This window comes from Rhinolophus hipposideros, assembly GCF_964194185.1.
Source record: "Rhinolophus hipposideros genome assembly, chromosome: 24".
NCBI lineage: Eukaryota > Metazoa > Chordata > Mammalia > Chiroptera > Rhinolophidae > Rhinolophus > Rhinolophus hipposideros.
The window spans coordinates 6,604,723-6,617,650 of NC_138070.1; the positions used below are offsets into that span (position 1 = coordinate 6,604,723).

General features: G+C 54.3%; 1 protein-coding gene across 8 annotated transcripts in view; it reads left to right on the forward strand.

The window, feature by feature from the left end:
- The first annotated feature begins 1,420 nt into the window (after positions 1-1,420).
- Positions 1,421-12,928, forward strand: part of SH2B3 (SH2B adaptor protein 3) — a 38,738-nt gene continuing 27,230 nt past the window's right edge. For 5 of the 8 annotated variants that reach the window (XM_081036460.1, XM_081036463.1, XM_081036461.1 and 2 more), the window contains exon 1: positions 1,421-1,555. The gene's annotated coding sequence lies outside the window, so the exon portion shown is untranslated. The remainder of the gene's footprint in view (positions 1,556-12,928) is intronic. The other 3 variants (XM_081036464.1, XM_081036466.1, XM_081036467.1) reach the window with 1 other exon arrangement.

The following is a 12,928-nucleotide window of genomic DNA, read 5'->3' on the forward strand; positions in this document are numbered from 1 at the left end:
CAGGACTAGGCTTGATTGTTTCATAAACACTCATGTAGCAGTGTTCTCTTCAGCCAAGTCCCATGCTAACTGCTTTAATGCATTAACTCATTTAATCCTCGCAGGAACCCAGTGGAGTGAGTACTTTTATCATTTCCATTTCAGAGATGAGGGAACTGAGTTGCGGAGAAGTCCAGCCATTTACCCAGGGCTAGTTAAGAGACAGAAGCAATGGAATGGGGGAGTAGGCTGTCAAGGAAGGGGTGATGTGGCCCCTGCAAGCTGGGGGCGTGAGCGACTTGTTTCATGTGTGGGAGGAAAGGAAGAGGAGGCATTTTTCTTCTCTCCTCCCTCCCATGTGTTGGGGGAAGGGCTAGCTGAGCGTATGCTCCATCTCAGACTAGGGGGGATCTCACTGTCAATCTCACCCCATGTAAGGTCATAGAGAAAATGAAAGTATTCCGGGGAGAGCAGGGTGGGGAGGCCCACGGGGCATGGGAGTCAGCGGTCCGGGAGAGCTTCCTGGAGAAAGACGCACTCTTGGAGTAGGGTGACGGGTGATCGGTAGATAGGATAGAAGCCGGCCTGTACGGGCACGAGCTGAAGCAAAGAGCTGAACTGACGGTGGGGACGGAATCTGAATGGGGACGCTGGGGTCGTGGCGGGTCGACTCAACAGAGTTGTGGATACTCGGGGCCGGGCGGTGTTGGGATCCTTCCCTGGGTGATGATGAAAGCTGCTGTCGCTATTGCACGGACCCGCCGGACGCACACAGATAAGGCCCAGCAGGAGGGAGTCGGCAGGGGTGCGCCCCCTAGAGGCCAGGCGGCTCGGCCGGGCCCCGCCCTCAGGCCCCGCCTTTCCAACATCTGGCCCCGCCCCGGCAGCGTTGAGGCGCTTGGTGGTCTGCGAGCGCTAGGTGGGTGGGGCCAAAGTTGTCCCGCCTCTCCGGCCGTTCATTCCCTTCTTTAGGCTGCACGAAGAGACACCGGGTGGGCGAAATCTGGGCGTGGTTTAGCAAAGCCCCGCCTCTCCTCGGGTCCGCGTTTGAGACCCTAGGACCTGGTCAGCCGCGGAGGAGCAGGATTGTTGGGCGGGGCCACGAAAGCCCCGCCCCTCCGGCTGAGTGGCTCGTGGTAGAAGAGGGTGTGGCCTCGTGTGGCCCCGCCCCCATGGCCGTCCTCCCCCGCCAGGCTCCGCTAGGACAGCCGGTTCCTCTTTACATAACGGCGCGGGGCGGCATGGGCTCGGGGCACCGCCTCCGCCCGGCCGCCTGCCCGGACTATCGCGGCCCGCGGTGGCGACGGCGGCCGCAGCAGCAAAGTTTCCCCGGCGGCGGCCCGGGGGCGCATCCTCCCGCAACTGTCAAGCGCTGGCGGCGGAAATGATGAGACGCTGGCCATTTTCCGAGCCCGGGTTTCCTGCTTGAGCCCCGCTCGACCGAGTCGCGAGCCAGCAGCCGGCGCGCAGGAGAGAACGCGCCCGGGGCGGGGGCCCGCCCGCCCCCTCGGGATTTCGGGGGGCCGGAGGCGCGCGACGCCATGGGCCGGCCCGGCCCGGACCCCCTCTCTCTCAGGTAAGCCCGCCTTTCCCTCCTGTGGGGCTCAGAGGGCTTTAATGGGGGAAGAGGAGGCCCGTGTCTAGTTCTGCCCAGTGTCTGCGCGCTCCCACACAGCCTAAAATGTTGCCCTGCAGGTAACTCGGATGGGGTGCTCTGGTGTGACCCTTCTCCAGATCCTGCGACACCCGGCGACACCCCCACCCACACACGTGTTGGAGATGTAATGGGGGGAGTTGGGGCAGTGGGGGAGGCGCTGAGAGAGGGTATGGCTAACACCCCCAGTCCACCTCTTGAAGTAGCCCAGCAGCACCTGGAGGGCAGCAGTTCCCCTCAACTTGTGCCCGGTAAGGAAGGGTCAGGGGTCACCACTTGGTACCTTGAAAGTGAAAGTAATCAAACTGAGGTTGTGAGAATGAAGAGCCCCTCCAGCCGCCGCTCCCTACCCCCTCTCCCAGGTCAGGCCATGTGGCTAAGAGGACAGCGCTGGATTTGGGAAGTCCCTCTCCCCATTTCCTGCATTGTAGGGATGGGCAGGGTCAGTGCCCCAATGCCACAGAATTTGGTTCGCAAGGGTTAGGCGGTCCCAGAGCCCAGGTCTCTTTGGGCTGGTACCCTCACAGCTAGGAGCTGGGGCTACGAGGGTATCCTCCCACCAAAAAAGAGGACTGGACTGCAGTGCATTGGATTTATAGGTTAGCAGACCTGGGAGGGTATTTCAGAGGTCTTTCATGCCTGGCGAAGAAATCCCCTCCTTCCCTCCCCTCCTTGGCCGCCGGGGCTTTTGGAATGATGGGGACTGCATTTGAGGAACTGGGGAGGGGGGGCCTGCCTGCCTGTCCCACTTCTTTATTTCATTAGTTTCCTCATTCTCCTGTTTCTCTTCCCCATTCCCGCGGCCACGATGATGTAGGTGAGGAGGTCATTGCCTGCAGCTGGGGGCCTCCAGGGTGGGGCATGCCCAGGACAGATTGAGTGGGAGGAAGTGAAATTGGGGTTCTGGCTGGGGGCTTCAGGCCGAGAGCTTCAGAGCAGAGGACCTGGCAAGGCGATGTCTGTAGGGCCAAGGTCCAGCTTTGGGGCAGGAGGGGCTGAGATCTGACCCGTAATCCCCTTGCTCATCTGGGAGATGAGCATCCTCTGACGCCAGCCAGCTGCCAGGCTCAGGTGGGGCCCCTAGCTCATTCCGGCTCCCCGTTAGTCCAGTCTTGGGGCCCCGGCCAGGGCAGTGGGCGTGTGGGTCTCCAGGGTTGTGGGCGAGAGTTGTGTCTGGATTTCCCATCACTGACCTGGCTGCCAGAGCAGAAACAGCTCTGGTGGCTCCCGGGAGCCTGTGGGGGCCAGAGACACAGGCCTAATGCAAGGAGAGCAGGCAGAGGCCGCCTGGGCGGGCTGGGGTCAGTGGATTAGAGGCCAGGGCCCATCGGGGAAGTTGGAAGGGTTTTTAATATACTTTTTCTGAGCCTTTTCCCACACCCCCCCTCTGGGAGGGAAAATCCTTCTGAGCCAAAGGGTGAACATTCCTAGAACTTGTGTGAGTCCCTGTGGGCCACAGAGGCCGCAGGCTGCGAAGGGGCCGGACTGCAGTATCAGCTGTTGGGGTCTATTTCTAGCCGAGGGTGGGGGCAAGTGCCACTCATAAACCTCAGTTTCCCATTATGTTAAATGGGGTAATAACAGATTTGTGGTAGAGACTTAATGAGCCAGAGTGTGAGAAGCACCTGCTGCCTGGCAGAGAAAGGGTTATTTACATGGAGGTGGTGATTCTGTCATTGCCATCGTTAGTGTCACTGGCTGTGGAACGTTCACCAGTGGCACCTTGAGCACCTACCTCCTGCATGTTGGGCTCTGAGGCTTCCTGTGTCTTGGGGAGAAGAATTCTGAAGAGCCAGGCAGGATGAGCTCATGGTGCTTTCTGGCTATGAGACCTTGCTTATCCACCCAGCCTTAGTTTCCTCATATGTCAAATGTGTGATAATAGTACCATTTCTTAGGGTCGTTGGAACCATAAATGAGTGAATTCACCAAGTGTTTGAGCAGCGAGATCAGGAGGAGGAGGAATAGTAATGAGATTGTTGTTACCCTGTCATGGATGTTAGTTCTGCTTGTTTTCCTCCCTGGTCCCCTCACCCCCACCGCTATTCTTCTGAACCCTGGGCATGACACTTCTCTGATAGAGAGAACTTTCTAATACACATCAAATTCTGGTGGTAGCCTGGGCCCAGCAGGCACTGGGTAGCCCTGCAGCAGTTCAGCCCATGGGGCCCCTTGGATGTCTGGGTCCTCCTGTGCCAGCCCAGGACACCCTCTACCTCCTGGATGGAACCTTTCCGAGGGGGCGGGGCTGAAGGCACTTGGAGGGACCTCTCCCTGCTAGTCCTAGGCCTCACCCCCTACACACACATTGAGTGTCAGAGACAGGGCACATAAAACACTTAGTGCTGGGCCTGGCACTTTAATTAGTATTATTATTATTAAATGAGAGGCCTTTCCTGTTAAGTTCCCACTTCTCCCTCGTAACGTCATGGGCTTTGAAGCCACATATGGTCTCTGCCAGCTTCTAGCTGTAAGGGCTCTGGGCAAGTTACCTGACTTCCCTGGGCCTAACTTGCCCATTGAGAGCCAAGAATCCCAGCCTCTCCAGGGTATATGAGCCTGTATATGAGCTCATATTGGAAGTGTATTAGCCTGGCACAGAATGTTGGGTATAATTGCTATGGCTGTGTTACCTTGAGCTTATCCCTTAACCTCCCTGAGTGGGTGTCATCTATGACATGGAAGTACAAATGACAACACAATAAGGTGGTTTTGAGAGGAGGCATGCACAGTGCCTGGCATAGTCAGTGCTCAATTCGCGTGAGCTACTCGTATTAATGCCTAAGAGGGGGCTGGCACTTAATTGTCAGGTTTCCTGGGAAGAATGGTCTCTAGGGGCCCCCTGGATGTTCCGCATTCTGGGCAGGGCAGGAAGCTGCTTCCATCTGGCAGACAGGAGAAGCTGCCTCAAAGAGTCCAGAGGGGTAATGCAAGTTGCTTGTTCCCAGCCAGACCCTGTTCCCAGCTCCCCATCCTCCCTGAGGAAACTGAGGCGGGCAGGCTGCCCAGGGGAAGTGACTCAGCTGGGGTCACTCGCTGAGTCAGGCCTAATTGGACCCAGGAGCCTTGCACCCCAGCTCCATGGCTTCCAGGGGCCTGAGGTCCCTTGGGGACTGGGCATGCACAAAAGCCACAGCTGAACACCCGCTTACTTGGGCTCGGATGCCTGGGTGAGCAGCATTCCTTGGTCAGGGCTCTGGGGTCCCACTGGCCACCACTGGGCTGCTTCGCCTAGTGTCCTTCCTCGGAGCAGGGGTCAGGGGCACTTCCCCAGGAGAGCAGGTCCTTCTGGCATCCCCCGGCCCCGCCCAGGCCGGAAACCCGGCAGCTGAGCAGATGGCTGGAAGATTTTTCCTCCCACGCCACCCTGTCAGGGGTCGGCAAGGGGGGGCTGGGATGCAGGCTTCCTCGTGAGCCAGGCCTGGAGCCCCTGGGGGCCCGCCCGGATGTGGGCCCCCACCCTGGCTGGCCAGAGGGAGCCTCCTGCTGCCCCAAGTGTCCCCAGGGAGGCCTGGGAGGGAGGAAGTCTGTGCCCTGCTCACCGGCAGCTGACTCACAGGGTGCCTGAAGTGGGGGGCTGTCCCTGGGCGGGTGGGGGGGACACAAGAGGGCTCTTGGCACTGGGTCTGTCCTTTGAGGGCTGACACTGTGGTGTCATCTCACAGGAGGGGTCCAGAGAGGGTGATGAGTGTGGGGAGAGGCACAGGAGTGAGTGGGCTTAATCAGACCCCTCCTGAATACCCCCCACTGCTGATGGGGGAGGGGACCTTTTTGACATCCTTCTTCTAGTTAGGGTCTCACCTTTCATCTCCCCTCAGGCCAGGGGCAGTTAAAGGAAGAAGTCACATGCTGGGAGGGGAGGGAGTGAAGTTTGGAGTGTACTGCCCATTCTTGGGGGGGGGGTTCCTGCCTTTCCCCACCTCCCCAAGCCTAGCTGGGGCCAGGGTGTCAGGCTGGGGGGGCGGGGGCAGAGGAAACCAGAGGACATTTCCTGTCTGGCAGACTGTGCTGGCCTGATAAATGTCCCCAAGCACTAGGTGACCCAAGAGAGGGTGCATCAGGGCCCTGCTGGCTGCCCAAGGTCCTAGGGCAGACCCCACCTCTCAGCCTCCCTGGGGTTCCAGAGCCTTTGCTCCCTATTTCCCAGGGCCTTCTCCAGTCTTGCAGCTTGAATGGTGGCAGTAGGCCACCTGCCAGGCAGTGTGTGTTGGAATCCCCCCAACTCTTTGGATCTCCTTCGGCAGGGTCTGGACTGCTGGAGAAGTTGGTGCTATGGGTGGGAAAGACTAAAATGCTCCCTGTGGCCTGGAGTCAACCCAGAGGCCTCCCTGGAGGAGGTTTCTTGGAAGGTGTGGGACTTCCTGCCTAAACATCTGTGAGCTGGGGGCAGGGGTGCTGTGGACCTGGGGGAGGGTGAAGTCTCTCCACTGGCTCATTTTAATTTCATTTATAACAATTTAAAATCTCCCGAAGCCTTGGCACTGTGGAATTCCCACAGTGGGTAAAGGCCTTCTGTGCACCTGGGCCTGATAATTAAATAGGAAATGTTAGCTTCCCAAGATTATGTGACCTAGGATAATCGGAGAGGAGAGTCTGAGAGCCCCTATCTCTGCAGTCATGGGTTAGAGTGGGCCCCACAGCTCAGAGCCAGGATTTCCCAGATGTTTAAGAGCCTGATTTCTCCCCGACTTGGTAGGGGCTCGAGGGTCCCTTAAGGATGTGTATGCTCGAATGGGGGACAGCACACATGGGCTGACTTCAGAGCCTTTGCCAGGTTACCCTGACCGGGCACTCTGGTAGACACAGTTGTTCTGAACTCAGGGTCCTGGGAGGCAGCTCCCCCCCCCCCAGGATGGGCATGCCTCCATCTCCATATGTTGCTGTGGGATTTGGGGGTGGGGCGCCAGGATACAGCCTTCCTGCTCCACTTCCTCCTTGCCGCTTACCCCACTGTGAGATTTGGAGGACTCCTGGAGCCCTCCCCCACAACTGGAAGCTCCCTGCCCTAGAAGGCCAGGCTAAGCAGCTGGGGGGACCCCTGGATTTGCAGGCCCCTCTGTGTGCAAGGCTATTTATCCCTCTGACTGCCCAGGCTCCCATATGCTCCTGTGGTATACAAGAGTCTCAAAGATCCCCTTGCTGCCTACAAGCCAGCCTCAAATGAGAGGCTCCTAGGAACCCCAGGTGACTAATAATTGCTTTCTGCCAAGAACTTTGAGCCCCCCGATCCCAGGGTTGGTGTGATCTAATTAATTGTTCTTCCTATGTGCCTGGCACATAGTAGGCGTTCAACAAATGGCTACCACCTGGCCCGAGGCCCAAGGAGAGACCACCATCCTGTGGCCTGGCTGCCCACATGGCCAGGAAACCTCCCCGGCATGGACCCTCCACAGTGTGGGCCACAGCTGAGCTCCCGCTGGCCATTTTCTGCCTCAGCCCCTGCCCGGAGCCTCCTGACAGCCCCTCTTCCTTGAGAAGGCCTTTTGTTTGGGTTCCCATGATGCCCCACTGCCCGGCCCAGCCTGCTAGGCCAGACTCCTGCTGTGGCTTCTTGTGGCTGGCAGGCCTGACCTTCTCTGGAGCTGACACTCCTTTTTTTCTAACAATTATAGTAATATAATGGCAACAGCCACCGTTTCTTGAGCTCTGTGCCAAGTGCCCCACAGACAGCAGTTCTTAGAATGCTCCTAGTGAGCACCAAGAGAACATCAGCCCATTTTACAGATGGGGACACTGAGGCTCAGAGAGGGAAGCAGCTTCATCACCTGGAGAAGAAGTGACCCCAGATTTGGTTGGTAGCTCCACCATGCATAGGTCATCTGGGTGGGGGGTCTCAGTGGGTTTCTTGGAACCCCGCTACATTCTCTGCCCGTCCCTGCGGGTCAGGAGCATGATTCTAAGGGTATGCTGTTTGGCAGCCTGTCTCAATCACAGGTGTTCATTAATTCTGCCCAGGCCCAGGGGAGTGAGCAGGAATGAGAGGGCACTGATCAGGCATTTGGGGGTTGCTTGTGTATGGGGGTTTCTATTCATCACCAACTGTGGGACCTCTTTGCTTCAGTTTCTCCATCTTGAAAGTGGGAGAAGTTATTGGCCCTCCAAGTGCTGTTGTGAAGCTTAGGAGACTTAATGTTGTACAAAAGTAGTTAGAAAAATGTGTCCTGTATAGCAAGTGCTCAGTATATGTCACTCTTCTTATGGAGATGTCGGAGTGGGGACCATGGTGAGGAGGGCTGCTAACCATCGCCTGGGCAGTGAAGGAGCTTGAAGTGGGCATAGCTGTTTCAAAAAGGCTCTCGCCAGGGTTTGGCCCTGCAGTTGGACTTGGAGACTCTGACCTGCAGGGGTGGTCAGGGACAAGTGTCCCAGGCAAATGGACAGGCATGGACAGAGACCCAGAGTGCCCAGGAGGTGGGTTGGCCCACTGGTTGGTGCTGGCTACCATGTCTACCAGAAGAGCTAGAGGTTGCAAATCCAGCTGACCTCCTGCATTCATTCATTCATTCATTCAACAGGCATTTATTTAGCTCTTACTGCATGCTAGGAATTGGGGATGACTCAGGGAGCTCCTGGCCTCATGGAGCTCAGTCTGGTGGAGAGATTAGTCACTAATTAAATAATCACAGCGATTGAATGCTAGCATGTGACCGGTGTGCTGAAGGATAAGCTACTTGGTTGGAGAACTCAGGGAAGGCTTCTCTTTGTGTGAGACTAGGGGCAGAAGGAGAGCAGCCAGGGCCCAGGGCACACAATGCAGTCACCCAGAGGCAGCTGGCATAAGTGGAGGTAGATCACAGGGGGTCTCGTAGGTGAGGCAGGCGCGTGGGTCTGGAATCAGAGCTCTCTGGTTCCCTCGACCTGTGACAACTGTGTCAAGTCAGGGGTGTAAGGTGGCAATGGCGTTGACCATGGACAGGTCACCCACATGTGCAGGTAAAACCCTCCCCCTTCAGCAACAGGGTTTCTTTTCTTGGCAGAGTATGGCAGTCAAGGGCACATATGACTCCTTTCCTTTCCTTCTGCCTGGAAGCTTTTACTGACTACCTACTATGTGCAGCACGCCTACTATGTGTAGGTGCCAAGAACCTGTGATGTGCAAAAATGTCGACTGTGTGCACAGCACCAGTTGGTGCAAAGGCACCTACTCTGTGCTTCGATCAGCTGCAGGGTCACCACTGTGGACTGGAGTTGGTGGAGGCAGCCCTCGTTGTCCTTGCTGCTACCCTGCAGGGCTGCCCAGCATGATAGGGTCGCATGAAGAGAAGGTGCCTGTGAAGTAGAGGGTGGCAGAAAGAACCCCAATTTCTGGGTTCAGATCTCCACTTGAGTCCCTTTTCAAAGATTCCTTACAACCATCTTATGAGGTAGATGCCATGCTGCTCCCTAGTTGACAGTTGAGGAAACCGGGGTTCAGAGAGGTCCAGTCAGGTATCAGAGGTCACTCAGCTGTGTGTGTGCGTGTGTGTGCGCGTGCACGCGCCCAGGAGAGCATAGATTTGTCTGGTTCATTGCTGTATTCCCAGGGCCTAGCATAATGCCTGGCACACAGTAGGCCCTCAGTAATATTTGGGGGGAGGCGAATGAGCAGCCATGATTTTGTGTCCCCAGGGAGGCCCAGGCCCAGCCAGGCTTAGTTGGAAGGGAGGACAAACAGTACTGTGGTAACCAGACAGCTCCAGCATTCAGCACCGCGGACAGCAGAGGGTGGGGGGCTTCTGCCCTTTTGATTGTGTGGTGCTTAAGAAAGGACGTGCAGGGCTGAAAGGGAAGGGAGTCCCCGCTGGGATGGGTGGGCAAGGGTCTGCCTGACCTGACATTTCCCCCATCAGTGCAGGAAATATCTTTGTGCCTCTTGTGAATCTTGTTAATTTATCCCTTTTTATTCATTGTTTTATGTTTATTTTTATTGATAACAGTAATACACTCATTGTAACATTTAAGTAACAATAACAGCAGCCAACCCTTTGAGTTTCTAAGGCCTTTGCATAATTAATTCAAATAATTCTCATAATACTCCTGTGAAGTAGGAATGGTCGTGGTCCCCATGGTACAGATGGAGAAAACCAACGCAGAGAGAAATCAACTAACTCATCCAAGGTCACACAGCTAGTTAAGTGGTAGTGTTGGGATTTGAACCCAGGCTCCAGGCTTCGTGTTCTTAACCATATTTTCTAGAGACAAGTGTAACAGTCTTCCTTGGTAACTTCCCCCCCTGCACCCAAATTCTAGTTCCTCCCCAGAGGTCACCACCGTTTCTGGATGGGTTTGCTTTCTTGCCCACCACCTACTATATTTATGTACTCACAAAAATTGGTAGTTTGTTTTTGTATGTGTTTATGTAAGTAGGGTCACACAGCTTCTGTGGTTTGCTCTTTTGCTTCATGGGGTGCCTTGGAGATCTACCCAGGGTGGTGGCATAGATATCCCTCATCCTTTCCCTCTGCTGCAGCATATACCAGCCTGCAGGTACACCACAGTTTATTTCACCAGTCTCTCACTGATAGGCACTTAAGTTGTGACGAGAAAAAAATTCTGAGCTGTTCTAAATTAAAATTACAGCAGCTAGAGAGTAAGAGAAAGAGAACAGTTAGCCTGCTAATAGTTGTGGGCCAGCTCTGACAAAAGACCACTCACATTCCTGTGTATCTATTGGAATTTAGGATTAATTTCCAAGTGGCTTTTTCCGGTGAGAGAACCCCAGGAGCCTCCGCTTCTAATTTACAAATGAAGTTTCTAATCTGCTGGCCACTGCTTCTCCCATCCCCTTTGTCTATAGCCAATGTAAGCCTTTCAAAAAGGCCTTTGTGAAACTCCAGGACAACAGACATGTTTGTCTTTCCTACCTAGCCATCCTGCTGGTGGTTTAGACTCCATCCCCCAAGACCTGGTCCCCTCCTCTCTCCCTCAACCCCTAGCTATAACCTAACGAGCCCTTTCTTTTCTTTCTTTCTTTTTTTTTTTTTTTTTTAACTTTTATTTATTTCAGTGTGTTTTTCCAGGACCCATCAGCTCCAACTCAAGTAGTTGTTTAAATCTAGTTGTGGAGGGTGCAGTCACACTGGCCCATGTGGGGATCGAACTGGCAACCTTATTGTTAAGAGCACTGCGCTCTAACCACCTGAGCTAACCAGCCACCCCGAGCCCTTTCTTTTAAAAAGACTTTCAGCCACAGGAGACAACCAAGATGGTGCAGTAGGTAAACACTGTTTACCTTCTCTCACAACCACATCAAAATTACAACTATTCTTGAGAATCACAAATAGAGACTATTTGTGAATTTGTGAATCACAAATAGACAACTATTTTTGAGAATCACAAATACAAAACAACCATTTTTGAGAATCACCTAAAATCAAGCTGACCTGAAGCCTTTCAACTAAGGACTTGCAGAAGCCACCTCCAGACTGGTAGGAGGGGCAGAGATGTTCAACGGGCTGGTCCCACACCCAAATGTGACCATTAAAGATCAGGAGGGATATTTCAGCTGTGGGGATCTCCCCAACCCCTAGAGGAGTGAGAAATCCCAGCCCCACCCCAGCCCAGGGTTCCAGAGCCAGGGAGAGAAGTCCTTATAATTTCTGATTGTAAAAACCAGCGGAGATTGTGACAGAGTGAGACAGAGTGGCTGCACTCCCAAGCGCTCGTCTTAAAGGGACTGTGCGTGGACTTACCCACCAACAGAATTACTCGCTCTGTGTTCCAGGGTTGGGGAAGTGTCTGGAGAGGCGGCAGGGACATACGGTGAGTTGTCTGGCTTGGGACAGGGGCTGGAGAAGAGGCTTTCTCCTGGACAGGGGAGCTGGCGGAGGCCATTGTTTTTTTGTTGAGCCCTCCCCCTTCCCCGTTCAGATGCAGGCGCCGCCATATCTGAGTCTCCGCCATTTTTTGCGCCACGCCCTGGGGATTCCAGACCTGGCCCCGCCCAACTTTCAGGCACACCCAGGCCTCTCACAGTGGCTTTTTTTTGTGTGTGCAGACCGCCTGCCTTAGCTTAAACTGCACTTTCCTAGGGTCTCTCAAAGGTTCACGGAACCCAGACAAGCAGCATCTGGCTTGAGCATGTCCTGTACCTCTGGCTGGGCAGCCCTAAGCCCGGCACAAAGTGGCAGCGGCCTTGGTTTGCGGTTTGGCCTCTCAAGGTTCTTCCAAGCAGAGCATGGGTGGCAGCCATCTGCGGATTTCTTTGTGGCTCCTGCCAGGTGGCTCCAGGTAGGGCATGGGTTGTGGCTGAACTTGACCTACAGGGGATCCCCTCCAAAGTGGTCCTGGGGCTGGTGCCCGCAGTGGCCGGCTTCAAAACGAGCTGGAGCATCACCCAGCTACCTCCAAGTACGACACACCCAAGGGGCGGATTGGGCAGACACCAGAGTCCTGCTGAGGCAGATCCTGCTCTGTAGGGTCAGCCCCTGCACAACAACTCTTCCCCTATAGTCACGGCCCGTCCTCACAACCAGTGAGCCCAAGGGTCAGTCCCTCACACTGATGTGCAGTTATCAACCAAGGCTCAGCTACAAGAGGAGGCCACACACACCCACACAAGGACACACCTGGAACGTGTGGCTCAGGAGACCAAAAAGACTGCCACTGAGCCTCACAGCACACCTACTACATTAAGGCCACTCTACTAAGACCAGAAGACATAGCAGCCCTACCTAATACATAGAAACAAACACAGGGAGACAGCCAAAATGGGGAGACAAAGAAACATGTACCAAATAAAAGAATAGAACAGTGCTCCAGAAAAAGAACTAAGCGAAATGGAGGTAAGCAATCTAACAGACGCTGAGTTCCGAACACTGGTTATAAAAATGCTCAGTGATCTCAGGGAGAACTTCAACAGAGAGACAGGAAGCATAAAAATGGAGATGGAAGCCATAAAAAAGAACCAGTTAGAAATAAAGGGTACAATAATGGAAACGAAGAATATATTATAGGGAATCCACAGTAGATTAGATGAAGCAGAGGAGCCAACCAGCAATGTAGAAGATAAGGTAGCAGAAAACACCCAACCAGAACGGCAAAAATTAACAAGAATCCAAAAAATTGAGAGTTTAAAGGGTTCCCAGGACAATATCAAGCGTACCAACATTCGTAGTATAGGGGTACCAAAAGGAGAAGAGAAAAAGCAAGGAATTGAGAACCTATTTGAAGAAATAATGACAGAAAACTTTGTTAACCTGGTGAAGGAAATAGTCATACAAGCCCAGAAAGCACAGAGAGTCCCAAACAAGATAAACCCAAAGAGGCCCACACCAAGACACATCATAATTAAAATGCCAAAGGTTAAAGACAAAG